The sequence below is a fragment of the Meleagris gallopavo genome, chromosome 2 (genome assembly GCF_905368555.1).
Source record: "Meleagris gallopavo chromosome 2, MGAL_WU_HG_1.1, whole genome shotgun sequence".
Lineage (NCBI taxonomy): Eukaryota > Metazoa > Chordata > Aves > Galliformes > Phasianidae > Meleagris > Meleagris gallopavo.
The window spans coordinates 66342929-66367464 of NC_139405.1; the positions used below are offsets into that span (position 1 = coordinate 66342929).

The window sequence follows — 24536 nt, forward strand, 5'->3', positions numbered from 1 at the left end:
AAAACCTAAAAGGAATAAGACCTAGTGTCAGGTGAAGAAGAAGAAAAGGCAGTTTCTCTTCCTGCAACAAGTTCCCTAAGTTTAGTCCCACAAGGTCTTCCTTTATGACCAGCTTGTCATGCGCTCCTCATAATAGCTGGGATACTGCTCTCATCATCAACATAAGCCCATGGTGAAAGTCACTAAGAAAAGGATAAAGAGTTTTTGGGAAGAAGACATGGCTAGAGTAAAAACCAATGAGCTACAGAGCCCCTTAGGAAGCTCTCCAAACACAGGTAGCTGATTCAGGAAGGTATTCGCTGTATTCACTGTAGTACGGCCAGTCCGTTAACATAGTGATGTTAGTGATAGTTTACTTTGTCAAAAGTTTCTAAATAAGCATTCCTTGTCTTTCCTCCTAACTCGTTCTCCTATTACATTCTATCTATCAGCTGCTGGTGGGAGGAAAGGGGAAATGTATATTAAGAATACTGAAATATCAGTATTGGGTGAAAATCCAAGAAGTCAAAACCAGAACTTTCACAGATCACAAAAACCAATGCAAAGCAATGAGTGAGCAGTTTCATCATTTAAAGAACACACTTGCTTTAAACCAATAAAATGTAGTATCATTGGAACTCAAGTTGCTTCAGATGATTTTTAGGAACAGAAGTTCCAAATGAGTGAGTATATGTTTTCAATAAAATAGTTTAGCTTGGACTTTCTGAATTATAGACATGAAATCTAAGACAAATATCAGTCCATGTGCTGCCCAGCACATACACAGACATGCCAGATCTTCTGTCCATGTGTTAAGCAGAGTAAATGGACGTGTACAGAAGACATTGCACTTACTGGATGTATGCTGCCTTCCTGCAAACTACAGATGCTATATTGTCCATACCGCATCAGGGTCATTGTGCAGGTACTCTGGTTACATATGTGGCTTTCTATGCAGATCTGCAGGTTCTACACATGCCCATGGTCTCTAAGCTCTAGGTATCTTCCAGCCATCTATATATTCTACATATATGAGGGCTGTTTATGAAATGCACTTGTCTGTAATACCTGGAAATGTCATGGGAAAAACCAAAACCCTATAACTGACTTTGCGCTAAATTTGGGAAAAGGACAAAATTACACTCAGCAAATGAAGGAACCCTGTGAAACCCTATGTGTTTTGTTTGTTTGTTTGTTTGTTTCAGGAGACTACGAAATTACAGTTTTCTGGTGGATATTTCTGTTATTTTTTCCTGTTACAATGTCTTGTTTTTTACCTACAGCTTGCCAAACCTGCTTTGTCTCTGTTGCCAGAGTTGGCTATGTAACATCATTAATGACAACAGGATAGATGGGGAGGCAAGCATGGGCTTTCTCCCAAGCAACACTGATGTAAAATACTGTCTAGAGAGATCACCATGGAGAAGCACCGCTTTCATTCTCTTTATTCAAAACAAGATAGGACAGAATTGGATATAAACCTTATTTACTGTTCCCTCACAGCTAGCAAAGTCCATCATATCAGGTTCATCTCTTATTTCCAGTATATTACCCAGCATGAAGTGACCGTGCAGCAGGAAATACTTAATTTTATGTACAGCACTGGAGACAGCTCCCCAAGTAATGCCAAAATGCCCACATCAGCACAGCTTTCCAAAAAGTTGGCACCACCTAGTGCTTCTTTCTCCTCATTAAGCAGCTCCTAAATCAGAGTGGATATGTTGGCAAGAGTTTAATATCCAACCCTGAAAGTTTCTCTCTTTCAGTGCTCACAGTATGGCTCAAAACTTCAAGTTGTTCTTGTAAAGAAGTTTAGCAAACACTTACTGCAAATAGTTAGCTACCATTCACTGTCTCTATGTTCCATTTGTCCCCAGTACCCAATACTTTAGGCTGCTCTTTAGATAAGAAAGAATGCTTACATCTGCCCTAAATGAACAAGAGAGCGATGCTATTTGATACAATCTGGGCTTCTGGCAATGAGAAATTTGCAATATGGGAAAACAGCACATGTAAAAACAGATCATTGCACAAGATCGAAAATTTTTTGAAAATCTGACCCAATATTTACACAGATTTTATGATGTAACTGATGGTATCTCACAGTATACAACAGCAGCTCCACAATATGCTGCAAGAAATTACCAGAAGGCAATCTACCAAACACTGCACAAGGTAATCTGGGTTATCCTCCCATAATGCTGCCATCTTCTGCTGATAAAAGCCTGATGCACTGAGGACATCTTGCACCTTTAGAAACAGCCAAATGTGAGCGCATCCTGCCAACACAGCAATGTCTATAGCACATGCCAACAGAACTTCTGCCAGTAAAACTTTCTGGTTCAAACAAGGCCAGCAGTGGCCAGGCACATGGCATCAGGACCTTGGTGGGCAGGCATCCTTGGGGCTGTCTGTACAGGAACAACAGTGTAAGAAGCAAGGAGAGAGACTAGTTGCCCTTCTCACCAGCACCCTACAAATATCCCCCAAAATCTGTATCTCTCTGTATGCTCTTGTTGCTGGCCTTATTTGAGAGGAAGGCAGTTTTACTGGCAGAAGTTCTGCTAGCATGAACTGCTGACACTCAACAGTTGGTCTGCAGAGGTCTTCATCTTTCCAGTTATACTGGCATTACACAGCACTTCTGTCTGGGCTGCAGTGCAAATGTCCAGCTTTGCTGTATTTCCTCTTTGCTACCAGCAGTTCCCTCTCAGCAGCATTGTGCGGACGCAGCAAACAGAGCTTGCAAGAGGTCATTCTCTGCTAAATGATTACAAGAGGCCATTTACAGTCTTTTGGAAAAAAATGAGATTGCCTTCACTCTTCTCAAATTAATTAGCAACACAAATGTAGCGTTAAATGCAGCTGAGATAGGTATAAGCTTCAGTCAGTGTGTCATAAATGAAACTTTTAACTGCAAGGTTCTTTTACAGAAGATTATGTACTGCAGTGACAGTCATTTTGCAAATAACATACTGATGGAAAAAAAATATATATCAATGACAATTATTCAGAGATTTTCTTTGATTTTGCTGACACCAAAATCTCTAAGTGGAAAAAGTTAAGACATGGGGAAGCATGAACAAGGCCATGAATCTCAGTCCAATGTTTCCTGCAGGAAGAATGATGTGGCTGCCCAAAGTAGGGAAATTAGAACTTTGAAATTCACACAGGATAAGAATTCACAAGCAGTGTTGTCTCAGGCATAGATATCATCTTCTCCAGGGAAGCTGTGCTTTTCTGAAATAGAAATTAAACATAAGACTGGCTAAATAGTAAAACTGATTGCCAGGGTAAAAATAACTTGAACAATTTTCTTAACAAAGAGAGTGAAATGCTAAAAAGCAATCAAATTCATCACTATACCACGAGTACAATTCTTACACTTATAAATTTTTGTAGATTAAAGAAATATGTAGATGGAATTATGAAAACATCCATAAACAGCTACTATTGTAAGTAGCTGTTATTAAAGTTTAGGCAACTGTAGGTATCAAATAATTCAGAGTTTAGAAGACAACAGCTTCAAAAGTTTATAACCTCTAAGATCTGAATTTAAGTTCTTCCAGGGCTGAACTGTATTTCCTACAAATATGAAATTGAAGAAAGCAGTTCCTACAACTGTGAAACTGAGTCTTGGGGGTTATTTTACTAAGAATTCCACAGGATACATCTTCAGTTGTATTTTTATTCACTACCTTAGAATAGGGAGTTTGTTAATGAAATTTGCTGATGACACAAAAGTGAGAGACATCATTGATACGGAAGGGGATGGCAATATGATACAGGAAGACCTGAATAACCTTGGGAGCTAGAGTAATAGAAACAGAATGAAATTTAATAGTGTAAATTACAAATTCATGCCCTTGCGAAGTAATACACATTTCTGTCATAAGTTGCAAGGTCATCAGTTCAGAAACAAGGACGTGCCAGTTGTTTGTAGATGTACAAGTTAACCGATGGCTTCAGATGCTAAAGGGATATGACAAAGGCAGATTTGATCCTTGAATGTATTGGGCAAGATGTTTCCAGTAGACAGGGTAAGAGTGTCACTGGAGAGAGAAGGGTGCTGAGTCCCTCTGGAGCTCGGTGCCCCACAGAACATGTGCATTCAGACAAGAGGGATCCTGATGGGTGCACAGGAGGGTCACAAGACTGATAAAGGGGAAAACCCTCCCATTGCATGGTGCATGGCTCATTTGTTCTATCAAAATGAAGGGTAAGAGGCGCTCTCCATAACTTCATTTCAAAGACATGAAGAGCAGTTTGTTCTAAATGACAATGTTGATACAAGAACAAAAAGGCATGCTGACCTGCAACATTCCAAGTAGAATTTTTTGTAAGGGTTTAAAAGAGTTTAAAGTGGCTGGAGAAGTAAGATTCTGAAACGGCCTCCCATGAAGACTGGAGGAGGTAAAACTGTGACTGTATTAAAAGCTGTATATACAGAATGGTGTGAAGTAGTTGCCGGAAGTAGCTACATGCAATATTCCTGTGATCAACTTCACAGTCACTTAGTAGCCATTAAAAAAACCCTCTACATTAGCACAAATTAGACTGCTTTTTTTCAATTGGTAAGCCAATTCTTTTTCTTTTTTTGTAATACAAATAGCAGTACTATTTCCAAAGACACATTGAATACATATGGAATTGTACATTTCTAGTAACAGAAAAACAAAAACAAACCAAACAAGAAAACCCATTAGTATTATTTCCCACTCAGGTAACACTGAAGTTCTTATAGCATTACTTTTTTCCAGCAGATCATATGCTGTAGGGCCAGTGGCCTTTGTTAGGCATTTGCAAGCTCAGGAAAAAGGCAGCATAACACAGAGGACCTTGAAAAGAAAGCAACTCTTTTTGCTCTGTGTGTGTATGTGTCTGTGTGTTTTCTCTGTTATGGTTTGTTGTGCAACAGCAGTAATCTCTATTGCTTTGCAGCATATTCACAATAAATGGCTTTTTAGTTTGATTACATGCCTCAACTTTGCTTTGGCTATTAATCAATCTCAGCAGCTGTTTATTGCTTTGTAGCATACAATGCAATAAAGATTATCCCTTAAAGAGCTGTTAATGCCAATAGAAAAGTTTGAAAACCATTATTTTTAGAAATAGTACTGCTGATATATAATTTTCTGGCTTTTCTTTCTTCCTTCCGTGTTATTTTAAGAAAGCTCATTGCTTGTGAAACACACAGCCATGTGTCTAACCATCTTTGTTGCTTTATTTGGATTCTTTTATATTGCTTGCCTATCCTTACTAAATTGCTGAACATAGTTCTTCATTGCTGACAATGGTTTGTGTAATGGTCCAGATTTGCTTTGAGTCAGCAGTGGATTCTGCATATAGAGGTGGCATCCTCAGGACATCCTCGCATTCCACTCTTCCTCAATGATACTTTTAGGACTTGTCTGCAAGAAAAATGAACTAGGGGAAAATCAGGCAAAATGTAGACTTACCAGGTAGACACTTTTTCACCATGATCAGTAAAGTAAGGAAAAAGGTATTAGAACAAGGACAACCATCTGGAGAGTGGCATATACAGAAATAACTCCACCTGTAGAATGACATTGGCAAAAATAAATAATTTTGCAGCATGTGCAGTTTAAATACTCAGAGATATTCAAGCTATATTTGTGCGACCTTGCAACTGTCTTAGATACATTGTTAAAGTTAGACCACAAGCTCGGGTTCTGCAAATATTTTTATGGTTCTGTCAGTGCAGTCTTCAGTCACAATGTAATCAAAACCATTTCTGGCCGTGAGAAGCTGGGTCACATTTAGTCACTTACTTTTTTCTCATGCAAGTATCAACAAAACCCCAGTGTGCATACAAAGTTTTGTAATAATAATTACAAAAAAATTGACTGTTGCCTTCCTTTTTCAATCACTTATGCTAAGACCACTAATAAGCCGCTTATTGATGCTGAACTTGGTTCCAACTATATGAATGATGAATAACTTTAAATATTCATTTAAATAAGATTGCAACACAATCATTGATGATAATATATATAGAAAATGCCTGGAAATAAGTAGAAAGGTCTTCTCATACACAAAGTAAAAAAGAGGAAAAAACAATACTTAGAAAAAGGTGAAAGAAATTTGGCAACAGAAAGCTTATTTGATAAATGAAATGGAAACAGTGAAGAAGAGAAAATAAGTATGAAAGAGTGGATGGAATCCCTCCCGTTGTAATTTTAATTAACATCTATCCTAAGGATTTTTTAAATAATCAGAATGTTTTCAGAGGATACACATTTTGTTAGTAGGGGAACGCAGCCCATCCATTCATCTTGTGTCTTCAATTTTGTCAAAGTAGATACAGAATTAGATCCTGAAGACTGACACACGGGAAAGGAAAAGACTCAACTAAGAAGGACTATTTTTAATAGCTATGTCAAGTGGAATGGATAAATAAAGTAGGTAACATGCCATGATGTGGTGAAACTCATGTGCATTTAGAGAACTTATTGTAGACAGAGGGTGTATAGTGGAATGTTACTTATCTTTGAGGCATCATCTGTCATCATCTCTTTGTTTGAGGAGAAGATACAGAACACAGGCAGTGCAAAAAAAAAAAAAAAAAACGCTCTTAAATGATGCAAACATTCCTGTTCAGCAAGGTTGAATATAATCAGAAAAGCCAGAGTTGTCAAATGCTGTGAAACATTAATAGTTTCAGAGTTTCATAAATAGAGCTCTATTCTAGACTTAGTCTTTAAATGCAGCTGAAAAACCTCACTAAGTATGATGGAAGTAAAGTAGGAGCAAGTTGCTAAAAGCAGCACAGCAACATGATCTGATTCAATTTCAACAACATAAATACTTTAAAAGTCCCTTATTTTGAAAGCTAAGGTTATGCTTATTATGGTAAGTACTAGCCACAGATAATAAGCTTTCATTCACAGTTGCAAAGTAACCTGGTAGGAGGGACGTTCCTAGCAATCTAATGAGACTGTTGACAAAGATCAGCACAGATACTTTTTTTTTTTTTGCTGTAACATGGTGCTTATGAGTTTGTTTCTTTACTGCAGAAATCAAGAAAGCTCCTGTCATCAGACTGAAGCTTATTTGCTCAACACCACTGGTTTAAAAGTGATCGAGTCTTTCATGTGTTAAAAGGATTTGGCACAGATTCAAGCAATGAAAACTTGTCCAAGATGTTTAATCTCTCCAGGTACAAGAGGTCAATCAGTAACAAGAGTCTTATTAAGTGTACTCCAGAGTCACGGTAGAAAATGACCTCTATTGTTTAGCAGATGTTTAAATGTAGTAGACAGACAGGAAATAAGATAATCATACTCTCAAGAGTCTTGCAACTGCTGACACTTTCATTCCAATGCTGGAGTAATTTTGAAAGGTAGGCATATTTGGCAAGATAGTTTCATCTGCTTCTCACAGTCTAAAGGTACAAGAAACAGCATTGCTAGGTGGGAGTGGTTTTAAGAAATCCTTTACTTTTTCAGTCTTCTTTTTCACATCACATTTTTTAGACAGCTCTTTTCTAGACCTCAGCTATTGACTTACTACTGAAGCAAGCGAGCAAAAGGAAAAAACAAAATTTTATTCAGTAAGCTCCAAAATACTGTCTAACAGCTGCCTGTTGTGATACAAGCAGAACAACATAATATTAATGAATGTGAAAGCAAGTAAGGGTCTCTTTTTGTACAGCTGCAACCCTTACACTACAAAGATGTGACAAAAGATAAGTTACTGCCAAACTAAAACCAGCCTGGTGTATTTTACACTATTGCGTGGTATTGACCAATAATCCTCCAGCTTCCTCATATGTCTATTTATCTTCAGGGTTGTATTTAACAACAGATCTAGGTTGACTATAAGGATTTAGCAGCTTTTTGCCAGAGCGTCTATACAACATCTCATACTATAAAAACCTGCTCATGGCTGGACTCCAGGGTGTTATCAGTTTGCAAGTACAGCATAAGTCCAGCAGATGAAGTTCAACCAGGAAAAAAAAAAAAAGGTCCAAAATGAAAAAAAAATATTTATTTATTTATTTTTACTTAAAGCAAGTTTCCTAACTTTGTGATTCTTAGAAGATGATTGTAGGAAACTTCTCAAATAGTGGGGTTTTGCCTTATTGTCCAGAGGTACAAAAATAAAGACATTAATCAAGAACCAGTTCAATTCACTTCTGAAACAGTTGTAGGCTTCCCTTGAAAACTGACTACTGATTAGTTGATCATTCAGGAATTCTGAATTCATCAAGTCCAACAGAGAAGTTCTCTCTTCATATGCTTGCAGCAACGTCAAATGCTAATAAGAAAATACTTGTTCTAGTCCCATGAAGTTCTGTGGGGACACTGATCCCTGAAAAAGGTACAGATTTTCTTTGTTAGGGGCATGTATTTCCACACATTAAATATGAAATTTAACTAGACAATTGTTTTTCCCATTAACAAAATAAGAATTTCAAAAGTAGCAATCATGCTCTACAGTTAGAGCTCTGAGAAAAGAGTCACTAGGTATATATGTCAGTTACAAGAATGTACAGGAATTATTTTCTAAAAAGCTCTTATTTTACACAGCATTATTTGCTTTAAAAAAAAAAAAAAAGCTGTTTTTTTAAATCATTCCAATGATGAAACTTGAGAAAATAAGTTAAACATTTACAGATCATCACATAGTATTTGTTAGGGCAATAGTAGAAGACAAAGAAATTCTATTGGCCATCTCTTGAAAGCCAGGACCATAATTCAAAGCCAGCAGAATGATTCACAAAGTGTTGTCATTTTGTTGTTTTCATTACATTTGAACGTGAAGAGCGAAATCTTCCCCCAGTAAAGACAACATAGTCAGAGCGAGATTTTCTAGCTTATGGCCAACTCTGGAGGCAGTAGAGCCATTCCTTCCCTCTTCCTTATGCAAGATGCTTTGATAATTACCTCATGCTCCCAACACCAAGCCTTTGCAAAGCTCTTTACAGGATACACAGAGCTGGAGGAAATAATATTCACAAAAAGACTTCTGTCTGCTAGCAAGCACCTTAGACAACACTTCACAAACCTGGAGTCAGGGAGAGTCTTCCCCAAAGAGTTCTGATGCTCAGAATAATGCTTCAACCTTTCCTTCTCACTAGTAGCACTTTCTACTGCCATATGTATGCTGTTGTAGTGGATGTGAGCTTCCAAAACTACCTTACTTTTTGTTCCAGCATACATACAAACATAACAAAAACAATATTTCAGGCCTGGTGATTGCCAATCATTCCACAACAAATTGTACTCAAGTGACATTACAAGCAGAAAGACCATAGCCCACAACACTGCATGGATTCTTGTCTTGTGTTGACTAAGCGCAAATTATTTGTGTAAGCAACAATCAAATAGCTTCTCATGTTTTAAACATGCAGTGACAACTCCTTATATAATCTGTATTTTGGAAGATTCCTGCACCCCTTTCTTTATTGTCTGTCCTAATCTTTCCCATTGCTGACATCCAACAAGCATGAATTTGTCTTTCACATCTGCATGGAGCCTAAGCAGCATGAAATTTCTGCAACATTTGATAATGGGTATCTGCCCTGTAGCACAAAGATTTGACTAAAGATGGCCAGACTTCAGAAATAACAAAAAAGGTTCCCTTCATTTCTCTTATTTTTTTTTGCATTTCAAAGGAATTTTTCTAATATCTTTCATTTCCTGTCCCCAGAGGAATATGGCCTACTGAGCTACAATTCCATTTTAGTAGCTCATCCTAGCTATTTCCAACAACAGCATTTCTTCCGTAGTAATATTTATACTGAAGTAAAAAATTATTTAAAATATGGTACATTTAGGTAATTTCAATTATGATACTCTCATTTTCTATAATGGATGGTACTTCAGAAAAACAACAGTCCATCACTGAAGCAATGTAAAGAAATTAGTTGTGATAGGGTGAAAAATCGAGTACTTTTCCTACGATTTAAGAAGTTGGAGACAGTGTTTTTCATATAAAAAGTAAAATTTCACTAATAAATCTCTAAAAACAGCTTTTAAACATGTGCTCTATACTTTCATTAATACACATTTTTAGATTAGTTGAGTCTCTTTCTGTTTTGTAATTAACTTATCAAGGAGTAATAGCCTAATTTGAAAAAGCTGACTGGGTGACAGAAATACTATTTGTTTTAAATTGAAAATATTTCAGCATTGGCCAAGATTAGACTTCCTTAAATTATCCTTTAAAAACATTGATTTCTAATACCGTACTTCTTTTTCTCAACAAAATAGAAATATGTGTTCAGAGGAAGCTGTTTTTTTAAGGAAAACTCAGTTCTTTTACTGTGCAAAGCTGTACATAACTGCTCGCTCCCTGCCTTTCCCTATAAGGGTCATCATCTACAAAGATCTCTTTCATAGGGCCCTCCTTCAAACAAACAAACAAAAAAAGCATTAGTCTGGTAGAAACACTGGTTTAGAAACCATTATTCTGTATTGAAAAGTTAGGGTTTTCTAAAATTAACCTGACTCGTCAGTTTTTTTTCTCATGCAACTTACTCATGGGATCCTTCTGCATAATTTTACAGCTGGTTTTTGATTTTAGTATCCTAAAAAATTCAGTATTACTGAAGCTCATGGCCTTGTTCTTCACCTTTTTGACATCACTTAGTAATAAAATAAAAACATGAATCCCAAGTGAAATTGTAGCAAATCTCTGTTGTGAAGGAAAAACAAACAAACAAACAAAACCCTGATACATTTATCCATTGCTTTTTTGCTTTTAAACAATTACTGACCTGTGGAAGATTTTGTCTCTACCTCATCATGATTTCTCTTACCACCATCAACACAATTTTCTATAAGGCTTTACTGTTGGACTCAAAACTCTTTTGGAAAGCAGAGTGGATCACTTTCAACTCCTTGTTCACCTTTATACATTCATTATAAAGAACTCAAATAGGTTTAAGTAGTACAATTTCTCTCTGAAAAAGCCATATTGACTTTTCTTATTATATCCACTTACTGTAGACACTATTTTCGGTTTTGGTAGCAGTCTTACTTCATGTTCTTAGTACAGAAATCAGATATACTGGCTTATGCTTACCAAACACATGGCAAAGCCTTAAAAAAAAGAAAAAATCCCAGACCCTCCACTTTCTATCATTCCCTTACTTATGCAAATTCAAGTGGTACACCATAAAAGGAAGACAGGACTTTAGTATTTTAGCTGGAATTCAAAAATAGATACTGTCAAGTCCAGGAAATTCGCACATCTCAAATCAAATTTTTATCAGTTTGTTCTAGTACCTTTTTTTAGTGAGAGATTTTACCAGCTAAAGTTATTACTGCTGAAGAGATGGACCACTTTACCTCCTACCCAAGTTTTTTTCCTTGTTTTGTGTTGAGACTGACTCCCTCAGAGTTGTGGGAATAGGGAGGTGATCTGTTTGAGCTGAAAACCTACCCTATCCAAAAGCATCTGTTTTTGCCAAAAAACACCTCTGTCAGGGAGCTGACACAGGTGAACATGTAAATGTAGGTCCACTGGTGCTGCTGGCTATGGCTAGCACAGGAGAAGGATGCAGCAAAATAGACTGAGGTCAGCCTAGGCTAATTGCAAAACTGCATCCTGATACTTCAGCTGGAGGTAGTTTCCTGTCATTATAGTTTTAGTCATCTGTGTGCATTAGGGATTTCCAAAGAAACACACACCAGTGTAAGATTTAGTGGTGCTGTTGAGAAAGGAGATTGAGTGATGGTCTCCAAGAGTGCTGGATGCCTCCCTGAACAGCACCGCTATATATTAAAAAAAAGCATTCCTTTGCTCTCACAGGCACAAAAGAAATATACTTTGTCAACAGCTGAGGAAAGCGGGAACGATGTCCATTCATCTACTCATTCAAACAGGGACAGACAAGACACTTTGAATAGGACTTTTTTTTTTTTTTTTTTTTTTTGCATCTTCCTGAATTCTTTAGAAAGAAATTAAATCCACCTTAGCAGAGCTTTCAAGGGTTGCATGGATACTAAGAACAGGCATTAAAAAAGTAGAATGAGACTTTTGTTTGAATGTTCCTGTAATTTCGGTTATAAAAACTATGCTTTCCACATAAGAACTCTGCCTATATATGGGTTGTTTACTGTATTTTGTTCATTAGCCTGGGACTATCTGTAAATAGCAGTTCACCTCACATTTGCTCAAACATGCATATACATACCTGTCCTTTATAATACATATATGCATACCCTGCATACATATGTACTTCTTAATTACATAGAAGTTGGATGTAGTCATCATCCAGATGAAAGAGTGCTGTAGATGATCTTCAATACCAAGTAACATGTAGTATGACTATAATAGAGTCCCAGATAGCTCTTCAGACTGAATTATTTCCATGTCAAATAGGGATGTTAATATAAACCAGACTCTTCATACAACACAGATAGAATTTGGGCTATAATTTGTGGGTTTGCAGGATACTGAAAAGCTACAGTTTAGCAGAAAGAAGATTGATGAGAAAGCTCATCTTTATCATCAGATCTACTTCTAGTTACATTCCTAATTCAGTAAAGCACTGAGCAGTGTGGAACTTGGTCACAAGTGAATATTTAATTTCTGTATCCTGCTCTGTTATTTCCATGCTACATCCAGAAATCTGTATTATTATTTTTGTCCCTATGAAATGTTGGGGCCTGAGATAGGCCCCGAATCTAAGTTGACCAACAGATGGACCTCACAACTAACAGCATATCTATTACATATAGTATTAACTATACATATAAGATGCTGTTTATCCATATTTTGCCATGGCAGGAGGAGTACGTATATTTGGGTGTTTATCTACAGAAGCTCTGTTATAGTGCTTCTTGTGCAGTAATAATGGTCAAATGATATCTTTCCTGATCACAAAAGAACTTTGTTGTAATCTTTGTAACCTGACTAAGCATGTATGCATGATCCTGGGCAGACAGTTAGTCTTGCCAAAGAGGCCTGTGGTGAGCCAAAATAGATGGCACAACTTCCTTGGCTCCTTGAACCCTGGCCAGGTTCCAATATGAGAAAGAGGAAACCAGATAATCCATCTGGCTGTTACATAGATTTGTTTATCCAATGGTATAAAGGCTGGACCTCCTTGCAGAGTTTTTGGAGACCTCACCTCCAGGGTGGACGCACCAACATAGAACGTCTCAACTGCCAAGACAGGCTCTCCAGATCCTTGCTGTAAATGAGGCTCCCCAGTAACTGCAGATCTGGGTGATGGTAACATATTAGGGCAATTGGTGATGTAACTTTCTTAATCACTACTGCTAACCTCATGTAGTAATGAACAGATGCATTACCTCATTCATTTTCTTTACTGTAAAGCTTATCTTCTTACTGTAGGCACTGCTTTATTTTTTGTGTTATTTTGAAATAGACAGCAAAATAAGCTTATCCTTTTTGCTGGTGTCCTTCCCATTGACCCTGTCAACTGGCAAAACACCGTAATGCAGGAAAAAAAGAGTGCTCCTCTGGGCTGGGGGAACAAAGGACAAATATTTCTCAAATTCCACATTCCTATGAGGTCTGGGATTTTCAAATAATTTGCTGGGAGGGAAGTCACACAATCTGCTTTCCTAGTTTTATTGATGCTTTTTCATCTTTAAATACAATGTTAAATTTGTTTTAATTGTGAAAAGATATTCAACAGTTATACTTGAAAAAAATATATTGTATTTTTGGGGAGGGAGACGGTACACTTGGACACTTACGATGGTGCAGCCAGACGGCATCTTTAAAGAATCTGGTGAGATTACACAGCTTAAAAAAACTATTAGTTTTAAGTACCTAAAAGAATACACTGTAGCTAAGACTTTGAAACTACATTGTCCTGATATCCCAGCATTTATGCAGTGAAGGTTGGTCCAATATGTAATCTTTTGGTGGGGGTACAGTTAAACATTAAAGTCTTGAAAGTTGACAAAGGAGGTAAGATGAGGGACGCCGTGGCAATTTGATAGAAGGAAAAACATTTTGTGGATACAATCCTGAGTCACTGATGTTTTATATTTTCTCTTCAGGAAAATTTCACCAAAATTATCTAAAATACTCCCTAAAATCACATGCTATATTAAAATGAATACTGAATATTAAAATATTTGCATTTCTGTAATACCTACGAATTCCAGACATGAATGATGAGCCAACTGTACAAGGTGTTTCTCTCTTTCAAGATCAGTGAAAAGGAAAATATTTTGAAATGCAATTGGAACTCAGAAAGGAAAAGTACAATTGGAGGCATTGGCTGAACAAAGATAGAGAACAGCTTCCTTAAAAACTAGGAGACAGAGGAAAGGGCTAGGAAAACTTCAAAGCAGTGAGATTTATTTTTCACTAATAAATCTATGAGATGGGAAAACATTCAGTTAAGTTTCAATTGTTCAAAAAGACAGAATAATTTGGGGGATAATTCCCAGGAAGAATCAGCCACTTTTACATACATATGAATACCCTGAGGAGACTAATCAAAGGTGAATCACCCTGAATGAAAGAGATGATGTATAGTATCTTAAGTCAAGGGATCTTGCAGAGAAAACATAGAGCTCTGTTTTAATCATGATAGGAGATAGAACATCATTGTGTTCTATGGAAAGATAAGCTGGCCAAGACTTTGGTTGGGATAAGAAACAGATCTCAAATAAAGAGAAAAATATTTAATTCCACCAGTGTACATTTAGTTAGTATTACTTCAGTTTTTCATTAACAGGAAAATGCATAGACGCAGCCTCTACATATGCCCAAAAATACAGAGATAAGGCTACTGTTTCCACCAGTTATCCTCCCACTGACCCACAATTGTTGTGTATCCTACAGTCACCCTTTCTTGATGACCACTATGCTAGAAATCATACTTAAGGGGAAAACAGCAGAAAGAGGGAGAAGTGATTATGGAAGGTGTGTGCAGGAAATACCTACCATTAACTGATCCTTGGTTTAGAAGCCAAGAAAGGTTTGAAGTGACTCAAAAGACACAGAGGTTGTGGTTTAGGTCAGGACAGGCTAACTGCACTCATTAGTTACTACACGTAACACTATAATGTGATGGAAAACACAGCAATGACAGCAGGGTAGCAGAGTCCCAGGCTGCAGCAAGTGAGGATAAGCCCAAGCACAGCAGCTGCAGAAACAAAAGCAAAAAAGCTGCTTACCTTCAGAAGGCCTCATATAGGTGAGGATCTCCAACAATATACCCTCACTTCCACTGCCAACCCTTAAATGAGGTCTGTAAGGGAGTAGATCCTGGCTCCACCCCTTCCCATCAACTAGGTGCACTGCATGCACCTGATCTCCCCTGCAAGCAACTCTGAAGTGTTGCTTGTTGATTGGTTTAGCAAATCACTGGGCAAATATTTTTCCATAAGGTTAGTTCTGCTACTTCTACCAGTTTTCTTCATAACACCTGCCAGATTGTGCTTTATCTGACCAAAGTCACATCCTTAAAACCTACAAAACAACAAAATGAAGGTCAATCTGTGGGCATCTGCCATCAGCTGGGCTACTCGAATGACATAAATTCAGTAGGCCAAGACAAGGCAAGAGCAGCTGAAGAGTGCAAGATACATTGCCTTCATCTTGGGAGACAAAGCTTGTTGTTCTGGCCTAAATGACCCTTACCCACCTTCTGTCTCCTCTTTGCTTTGTAACAGGAGTTGCCCCTGGCATCCTGCTCTTTTAGGCAGAGAATAATTAGAAGTTACAGCAAAGCCATGAGGAGATTTTTTTTCCAGGCAGAGTTGAGTTGATAGAGGAAGACAGATATAAGGCGGGGGGAGAGGAGATGTCTTTGGGCTTTGGAAACAAGCAACAAACTCCAAGAACTTGAGGAGCCACTCCTGGGGAGGAAGAGATGGGGCAGGCTGAGAGAAGAGAAGGACACTGAGTTCAGACCCATGACACCCCTCTGGCTTTTCCCAGGTTCCTTTCCCATCCCTACATGCCTCTCTCAGGCACCTCACAAACACCCTCTGAGATTTCTCCTCCCATTCTCTGGAACCTGCTTCACTGCTACAAAAACTGAAAAAAGGCATCTGCTGCCAAGGAGCTTTAAGTTGCAAATTCCTATCAGCACTCTCACCTGGATGCTTGCCCTAGGCAGTAGGTCACAAGAACTCAAACCAAAGATAACTCTGAAACCAGAAACATCATTGTTTGACAGCTATATCTGTTTGAACCACAGAATCAAGTGAAACTCTCATCATCTTTAGTAAACTTCATCCTCTCCAACTAGCCACATACAAGATTATGAGGGACTACAGACATCAGCATCTGCAGACCACAGCAGCTGAACTGCTTTTAGTGCTTGTCTCTATGTTACAGTACAGCTTGCACATTACTTGTATTTTAGAAATACTACAGATAAAATTAGATAAGTGGGTCTGCTATGCTAAGAAAACAGCACTGATACACTCCTCAGTTTCTCACACTATGCCATAATGGTACACCCCTGTACCATCTTTGTATGCTTATTTTTTTGTGCCTCTCTCCATATCCCTCTGCCCTTCTCCTTAGGAATCCTCTTCTGTCTTCCAGTCGCTGCAGTGTCCACTCCAGTCTTCTATGCCATTAAGATCCCCTTCCCCAGAGTTCTTCAAATAACTTCAAAATTGCCGTGAAACAGCACTAAGTTGTCATAACAAACAGAAAAGTTAATATGAGATTAAGTGTTCCACACTGAGCTGTTCAGCAATCACACAAAGCCAGAGACTTCACGACTGCTGTCTTCAACATCTGAATTCTGCTTAATCAACAGCATGTAAAACAAGTTTATATACAATACTTCAGCTAGTTCAAAGTTCCTCACAAGATTTTCTAGCAGCACATTTCTCTGCATACCCAACCAGCTTGTTTTACTGTGCATATTGTTTCCACCCACATGTACAACCCGTCCAACATTTTATCGGAGCTGATTTACTGATAAATTAGTTTAAAGAGTAACGTGCCCTTAGATTTCTGCAGCAGACTGTAGCTTCTTTTTGGCTCTTCTTTTTCCTGAAGATGCCAGACAAAGTTCCATTTTGTTTTTGAGCAGCAGCCCTTGCTTAAGAGACCTTCTTCTTGTTAAGTTAGAAGTAGTCATACAAGATCCATACAGATGACTAAATAGGACTCCTGTAGTCTTAACTGGCATATTCTTTAATTTGTATGTTACCTATCAGATATTGAATGCAGTATATTAAAGCAGAGTACCACAGCATTTGTAACACCAACATGCCCATAAATACCTGTTTTCCCTGTTTTCTTTTTTTGATGCGGGTACTTAGATAAGATATTAAAATTACTTTCTGCTTTAAGTCATCATTCTTGCCAGACAGCATGAAAAGGGTACTTCTCCCTTCTTCTACTGCATGCTTTGCTGTCTCATAAAATCTCCTTTAACTTATCTATCGTAAATGCTGTTATGCGGATTCATTATGGACTAGGAACTGTTTATGCAAATGAGTTATGATCTCCTTGGAAAAACAAAAACAAATCAAGACATCGCTCAAATGCATAGACACATCTCTTAAACAAATAAGTAGTGCTGGATTCCCCCAAGGGTTTTTGCTCTGAGTAAGGACAAGTTAACCCAGTATTGCTTCAAGTTCTGTATTGCTCAGGACAAGAAGCCATAAGCGATCTTTCTTGGAGGTGTTGCTTCATGAATAGCTGACAATTCCACTTCAGCCCATAAATTTGATATGCACTTCCCCTGCATGCTGAACTAAATAAATCGAAAAGCACCAAATGACTTACAACTAGTGGCAGAAAAATTATTCAGAAGATGCAAAAGAAGAGATGGTAGAAAGTGTATACTAGAGCACAGATGTACATTTTTATCTCAGAAGTTAAAGAGAATCTAAGTCTTTTAGTCTGGAGAAGAGAAGGCTCAGGGGAGACTTCACTGCACTCTACAACTTCCTGAAGGGAGGTTGTGATGAGGAGGGGTTTGGCCTCTTCTCCCAAGAGCAACAAAAAAGACCCGAGGAAATGGCTGCAAGTTGTACCAGAGGTTTAGGTTAGACATAAGCAAGAACTTTTTCTCTCAAAGAACGGTCAGGCACTGGAATGGCTGCCGAGGGAGGTTGAGAAGTCGCCGTCCCTGGCAATGTTCAAGAGGCGTCTGGATGAGGAGCTACAAGATGTGGTTTAGTGCTTGTGGTAGCAGTGGTAATGGAGGATGGTTGGACTAGATGGTCTTGCAGGTCGTTTCCAACTTTGTGATTCTATAATTCTATGATAAGGATACAGGAGAGATATTCCTCTTTCTGCCTGCTCAGGAGTCAAACACAACTGTGGTTCTTGTGTCAAAATTATACATTACACCAAAGCAGGAATTCTATAGAAACTAGCAGAATTTTGCATTTTAAGCACTTGCAAAAATAAAAACATTCCTCTGCAAGCATGGCAGAGGGTAAACATCAGCTCTGAAGACCATGGAAAAAGCTATGCCACGGTTCTACTCATGCCATTGAGTGATATCTCTCATCCAGTAAATGATAATTGTCTGAGAGCTCTGAAAGTCTCATTTTGGTGGCAAGCGTTATACTGGCTGACCATTATGCAAGAGCTGGGCAATAACCGTCTCTGCAGGCTTACATTCTTGACTGGGAAAAGCTCTGTTTTGAACTCGTTAATCTCCATGCATGCTAAAAATGCATCTGTCTCCATAAAGCCATTCCATGTAGGATTAGAACAGTGTCACAAAAAAGGGTATCTGCATATAAGCAGGAATAGTTTTAAACTATAAGAGGCAAGATTCAGATTAGATATTAGGGGGAAATTTTTCAGGTGAGGCACTGGAATGGGTTGCCCAGAGAAACGGTAGATGCCCCATCCCTGGAGGTATTTCACGGCTAGGTTGGATAGGGCTCTGGGCAACAGGTGGCAAATTGCCAACAGCAGGGGGTTGGAATTGGATGGGCTTTAAGATCCCAAGCCGTTCTATGATATGGCTGATATGTTCATAGGATAAAGAAGCGATGAGTGGTTTATATGAATTTGCTTTCTTGGTTGGAATGTGGTGCTTAAACCCAACAAAGATTATACTCTAATAACAACAGATATATAGGCATACTACAACATGTAGGTTTAATAGCAGAAATTTTAGGAAAGAATCTGTAGTAGATGTCATGTTGAAATTTACTGTAGCAATCATCTCTGAACTTATATTCTATTCTAGCTATTGAGGATGCTGTTCTCTGGGCCTTTGGAGAGAAGGAAGATGTTAAAGGTTTAAAAAATTTTAAAACTTAAAAACAATCTCTACCCTTTTTTGAAAATTATGCAGATTAATACTACCTACTGACATGATAACACATCACGATAGTCTTAGTTCCAAATATAACAGAATTTTTTGAAACAGGCCAATAGTTAAGAAACGGACTTTGTTAAATATGCATAGATGTCTTCCCTTAAAGAAGAAAGTAAAATTTTACACTGCTTTAGGAAACCTGTAAATAGGAAAAATCACAAAGAATTCCTCCTTGTGCTATTTTGAAAACATTCTTATAGCATTCTTTGGTATTCCTACTTTTGATATGTGGTTCCAAGCTACTAGAAAATAGAATAGCAAAATATTAGTCATACAGCTTTGCTGCAACAGGAAAGCTACAATTCAAGACAGTTTTAGAAATAGTGATCAATAAATTTTATAAGTCCTCTAAATCTTAGTGATGAAAAATAACCCTTGCATTCTTCACAGATAGATTGGTCTATTTTATTCTGCCCCCTTGTTGCTACAGAGATGCATAAATGGTAAAGCGTGTCTGCATGTCATTTTCATCAGCATCACTCTCAGCAACATTTTGGAGATGGAATAGCTTTTGCAAGCCACAGTGGGACTGCAAGAAAACAAGTGTTTCAACAGTTTGACTGCCAGAACGGAGAATCTGCTTTATTCAAATCCTTATCTCTTCCCTGCAATCCTAGGTGGCCTAACTGGTGATCTGGCCCTTCTACTGAGTACCACTGCAACCACCCTCTTTATAATCCCAGACAGTCATCAGTCCCTACATGTTTGTCTCTAGCAAACTGGAAGAAGCTTTTCTAAAGGTTTCAAAAGATGGTTGTTGCTAGAGCTAACCAGGTAACACTGTAGAGGAAGCTGATGTGGACAAAACATACAGCTGAGCCACAGTGCATTCAAAAAATATTGTGCACAAATAATGGCTTTATGTGTAACAGAGATAAGAAAAATTGTATTAGCTTTCAAAATAACGAGTGTGAAATTAAGCAGATGACTGTTTACAGCTTTGATCTACTGATACTACACCAAAGGAGGTGACTTAGATGTTAACTTACACTCTAAAAGAACTTTTTTATGTTCTAGGCATGTTTGGTTAATTAACACTTGTCTCTACTCTCTAATCTAAGCCAATTTCTTCAGGCAGAGGAGTCCACGTCTGCATTTTTGGCATATTAAAGCCTCCCACTGACTGCCAGAAAGGCCATCAGGTCCAACACACAAAGACTGAAGCATTTTATTCCTCCAGGAATAGTGTTGCATTCGCTAGAAATACAAAACCATCTCAGAATTCAAAACTTGTCTCAAAGACAGAACAGAACAGCTTTCAAACAAAACAGACACAACAGTTACCATTTTGTGTTGCTTTTGGAGGCCTGCTGGTGTAGCCTGCTGGTTTCTGAAGCACTGAGATGTACAGAATTGTCTGCAGCAGAGCCGTGAACATGCTTCTCATACAACTTTCTATTTAAAGAGTCTCAACAAGAACAAAAAACCTGCTTATCCAAATGAACTAACAGATAATTTCATCCTTCACTCAATAAAAAGACCCATTAGTGACTCCATTTCTATGAGGAAATAGTTAAATCGAACAGGTTTTTGTGCCAAATTTTTTAATACAATTAGTGTCCAGTGGTGCCTAAAACTAATTCATCCAACAGCAACTCCAGCGATGACTTTTTCCCCATCTAAGAAAAATTAACATTGAAGTGTGGAACAAGGCTATGCCAAAGGTAAAATAAACAAACCATTCTAGTCACTGTCAGCCAAGAAAATAAGATCCAACACTGCAATCTTTTGTACTGTTGAGACACTCACTCCCTGGTTTTCACATTTTCAGTTTTTCTTTGCAAACTCAAATGTCTGCTGGGACTGAGAATAGAAGGGAAGTTGTGGTTAAACCCTTCTGTCCATTCCTTGAATAACTGGATGAAAAAGTAACAAACCATGTATTCTCTCTTTCTACAACCACAGAATCACAAAATAAATTATGGTTAATCTGCAGCAAAAGAATTGTCCATTTCTTCCAGGCAAATGAAGTGTAAGATATGCAATGATTATTAGAGTATTTGCTAATCATGTAACAAAGGGATTTCCACAAAAAATGTTTAACATTGAAAAGCATTTAAAATTTAAAAGCTTCACTATTTCTGATCAAAACATTTAAAATAGAATTTTATTGATATTTTAAGACAGAAGACTGCAACTGACCCCACCTGCAGCCTCAATTCAGCTGAATCCTGCACAGCATTGCATATAGACCCTTCTGGAAAACATTTTCTTAAAAGAAAAAAAAAATTACAGCGTCATGTATCGATGGTCTAGAGTAGGAATGATTTCTAAAGAGTACTCAGAAGGAAGCAGTGTCAAGAGTTGCGTTTTCTGAATTTGCCTAGTCTGAAATTCAATTGCTCATGTGCACCTTAGCTTCTCCATGTCTCTGTTTACTCAGCCCTAATTGCAACTTTTGTATGTCCTGTGAGACTCCAGAGGTGAGGTGCTGTAACACAAGTTAACTTCTAGTGAGTCTGCTTTACACTGTGACATAGTACCGTTTATCATTCTGTATGCCCTTTCTTTAAGCATATATTTTACTGTTCTTAATGAAGCTCCACATTCAGTCAGGTTATCAGCCAACTGTCCCTATGGCCCTGTTTGAACTGAAGTAGCCACTTCTCCATCATCCATTCTCCTTCCCCTCCAGTGCATGCTTCCTCTTACCTAGGAGATGGCAATCTTATCTGCAATTATTTTTTCCTTTTTTTATTCATCATGTTATTTAGACCTTTCTTCTCCAGATCTTTCTTGAACTGGCAATGTAGGACTGAAAGCTGGAGACAGTTGCAACCCTCGCTCTTCTTTAGAGTCATGTGACAAGATCTAGAAAAAAAATACTGATCAAAATTTGAGCGAATTAAGAGTTTGTTTAGTCTAAAAAAGAGAACTGACAGCATACGTGCTGACATTCTTCAAAATGTGAAAAAGCTATTGTAAAATGAAGGGAACAACCTGTTCAGTATGTTGATACAAAAAGAAAAAAAGGAGTTAAACTTCACCTAAGGAGGCAGAAGAAAGGTGTACTAAGTTGAATACTGTAAGAAATATCCAGGGAGGTTCTTTCCTGGAAATCTTCTTTGGATATTTATGAGGAAAGAGATGGGGAGATTGGGTCCCACTACATGGTAGCAAAATCAAAGGACTGAGCAGATGAACTCTTCGCATTTCTTTCTGTCCCCTAGGACTATGCCATAGAAGTGTATGTGATTTTGAAAAATGAATCATGTTCCGTGCTGCAGGTAAGGGTAAATGCCTCCCCCTTCCTTTCTTCCCCTGAAACGCTCTGTCCACAAGGTTAGTGAAGAAATTCTTTCCAAATCATATCTGATCATGAGATTAATCCCACACATGTCAGAAAGATGCAGGAGTCAAGAGTCCAGATGAGTCTGCAGGACCACCATGAATACCCAGCCCATTTGTCGCTAGCACTGCTCTTTCTAGAGAAAGATGACACTTCCAATTCACTCTAGAAATCATTCAGCGGTACTACAGGAAAGAAAAAAAAAAAAAAATCAATCAAAAACGACAGGAATCATTTCCTTATGACAGATCCCTAGCACTAACACTGTTCAGCTTAGTACTGCCATGTGTTCAGCCCACTGCACCAGAGCACTGCTTTTATGGAACTACTTCCACCAGTCACCAGACCACGTATCTGTCTGCAGCCACATCACTGCCATCTTTAAGCAACCAAAATGCCTGCACACACAAGTCAAAAATCTACGCTCCCTGTGCATGTGCACCTGCAAATACAGAAATGTTTGCAGCCTTTTACCTGTTGTTTGCGTGTGCTTCCAGCATGAGGGATGTGACAATGCAGGGTGAGAGATGCTTGCAATTTGGTCACATCATGGTTCAGTTTGGGTTATACAAGAGAAAAAATTATGCAACAATCAGGGTATTGAGCATTAGGCTGCAAGGAAGATTACAGGCATCAGGTGAGATGTTTTAATTCAACTTCTCAGCCTTTTATAGGCTGAACAAAATGAGCTCCAGGACAGGTCTCCAGCATAGAATCATAGAATCACTCAGGTTGGAAAAGACCTTAACGATCATGAAGTCCAACCATGACCTAACCATACTACCCTAACTAACAATCCTCCGCTAAATCATGTCCCTGAGCATAGTGAAGTGCAGAACAAATTACAAGACATTTTCTGCCAAGACAGACCAGTGCATTTGGATTTTGTTTTTGCTTATTTTCTTGCTGTAACATCACACAATTTCAACTCCATCTGTGACTGCAGTGCTGAGAACACAATAGAAAGCAGAACACTTGCAGCTAGAATCATCCAAGTTTTAGCTTCCACAAGTCCCCCACAGAGCAGGGTCTGTCAGTAACAGGAGTCAGAAATGCAAAGAAGTTGGCTGGGTGGGTATACCCCTTTAGTACACTTTGCGGCCTAAGAGTACCAAGCATGCACCTTTCATTAAACCACCATGATCACTTCAGACCTCCCATTCACAGCAGTCCTTCAGGATCAAAACCAGACAAATCTCCGGCTGTCAGGATAAAATGTGTTACATGAGGTGGAGCTCAGGAAAAGAACAGCATGGAGCTGTCAGGGGAAGGGGTTAGGAAGAGGTTCTTCAGCAGAGAGCAGTGGGCACAACCCCGAGTGCCAGAGTTCAAGGAGCGTTTGGATAGCGCTCTCAGACACGCATTTGTCTTCTGCGTGGTCTTGTGTGGAGCCAAGAGCTAGACTCGATGCTGCCTGTGGGTCCCTTTCAACTTCGGGCCTTCTATCACTCCACGAAGGTCCATGCGCTGCACCACGGAGGCCATGGGGAGGCACTGGATGCCACTCAGAGCAACGCAAAGGTACTTTAAGGTAACCCCTCCCCCAAATACTCGAACGAGTAGTTGCAATGCAAGCTGCAGCCCTTTCGCCCTCCGTCTAAGAGGCTTTCCGACGTGGCTTATCATAAAACTCCTACAGTCGGCGACCCACCGCCTCAGGCCTCAACGCGCACTGCGCCAACGCCCCACACTTAACCTCCGCACTCCAGCGTCCCCCCAAGCGACTCAACGCCGCCGCGGATCAGCGGGGAGCGCGGGAAGGAGCGGAGGGGAAGGCTGACCGCTTTTCCTTACGCGGGGCCACTCCGGCAGGTGCGGGGAGTCGCTCACCTCCCCTCAGCGCCGGCCGCCCACTGACGAACGCGGCCTGACAGGCGCGGCCCCCAGCAGCCCCCCTGCTCCGCCAACCGCCGCCCCCGCTGACATCACCGAGCTGGATTTAAATAGCTCCACAGCCCCGTGCCTCCTGGATACAGCGCTTCCCATTGG

At 38.9% G+C, this 24536-nt stretch overlaps 1 long non-coding RNA gene across 1 annotated transcript; it reads right to left on the reverse strand.

Moving 5' to 3' along the window:
- Positions 1-1407: 1407 nt before the first annotated feature.
- On the reverse strand, positions 1408-24514 carry LOC109366150 (uncharacterized). Its single transcript, XR_004158949.2, has 3 exons — positions 21911-24514; positions 5439-5536; positions 1408-3219 (listed from the first exon to the last, which is right to left on the reverse strand). It is a non-coding gene; the product is annotated as an uncharacterized LOC109366150 (long non-coding RNA).
- Between the last annotated feature and the right edge of the window lie 22 nt (positions 24515-24536).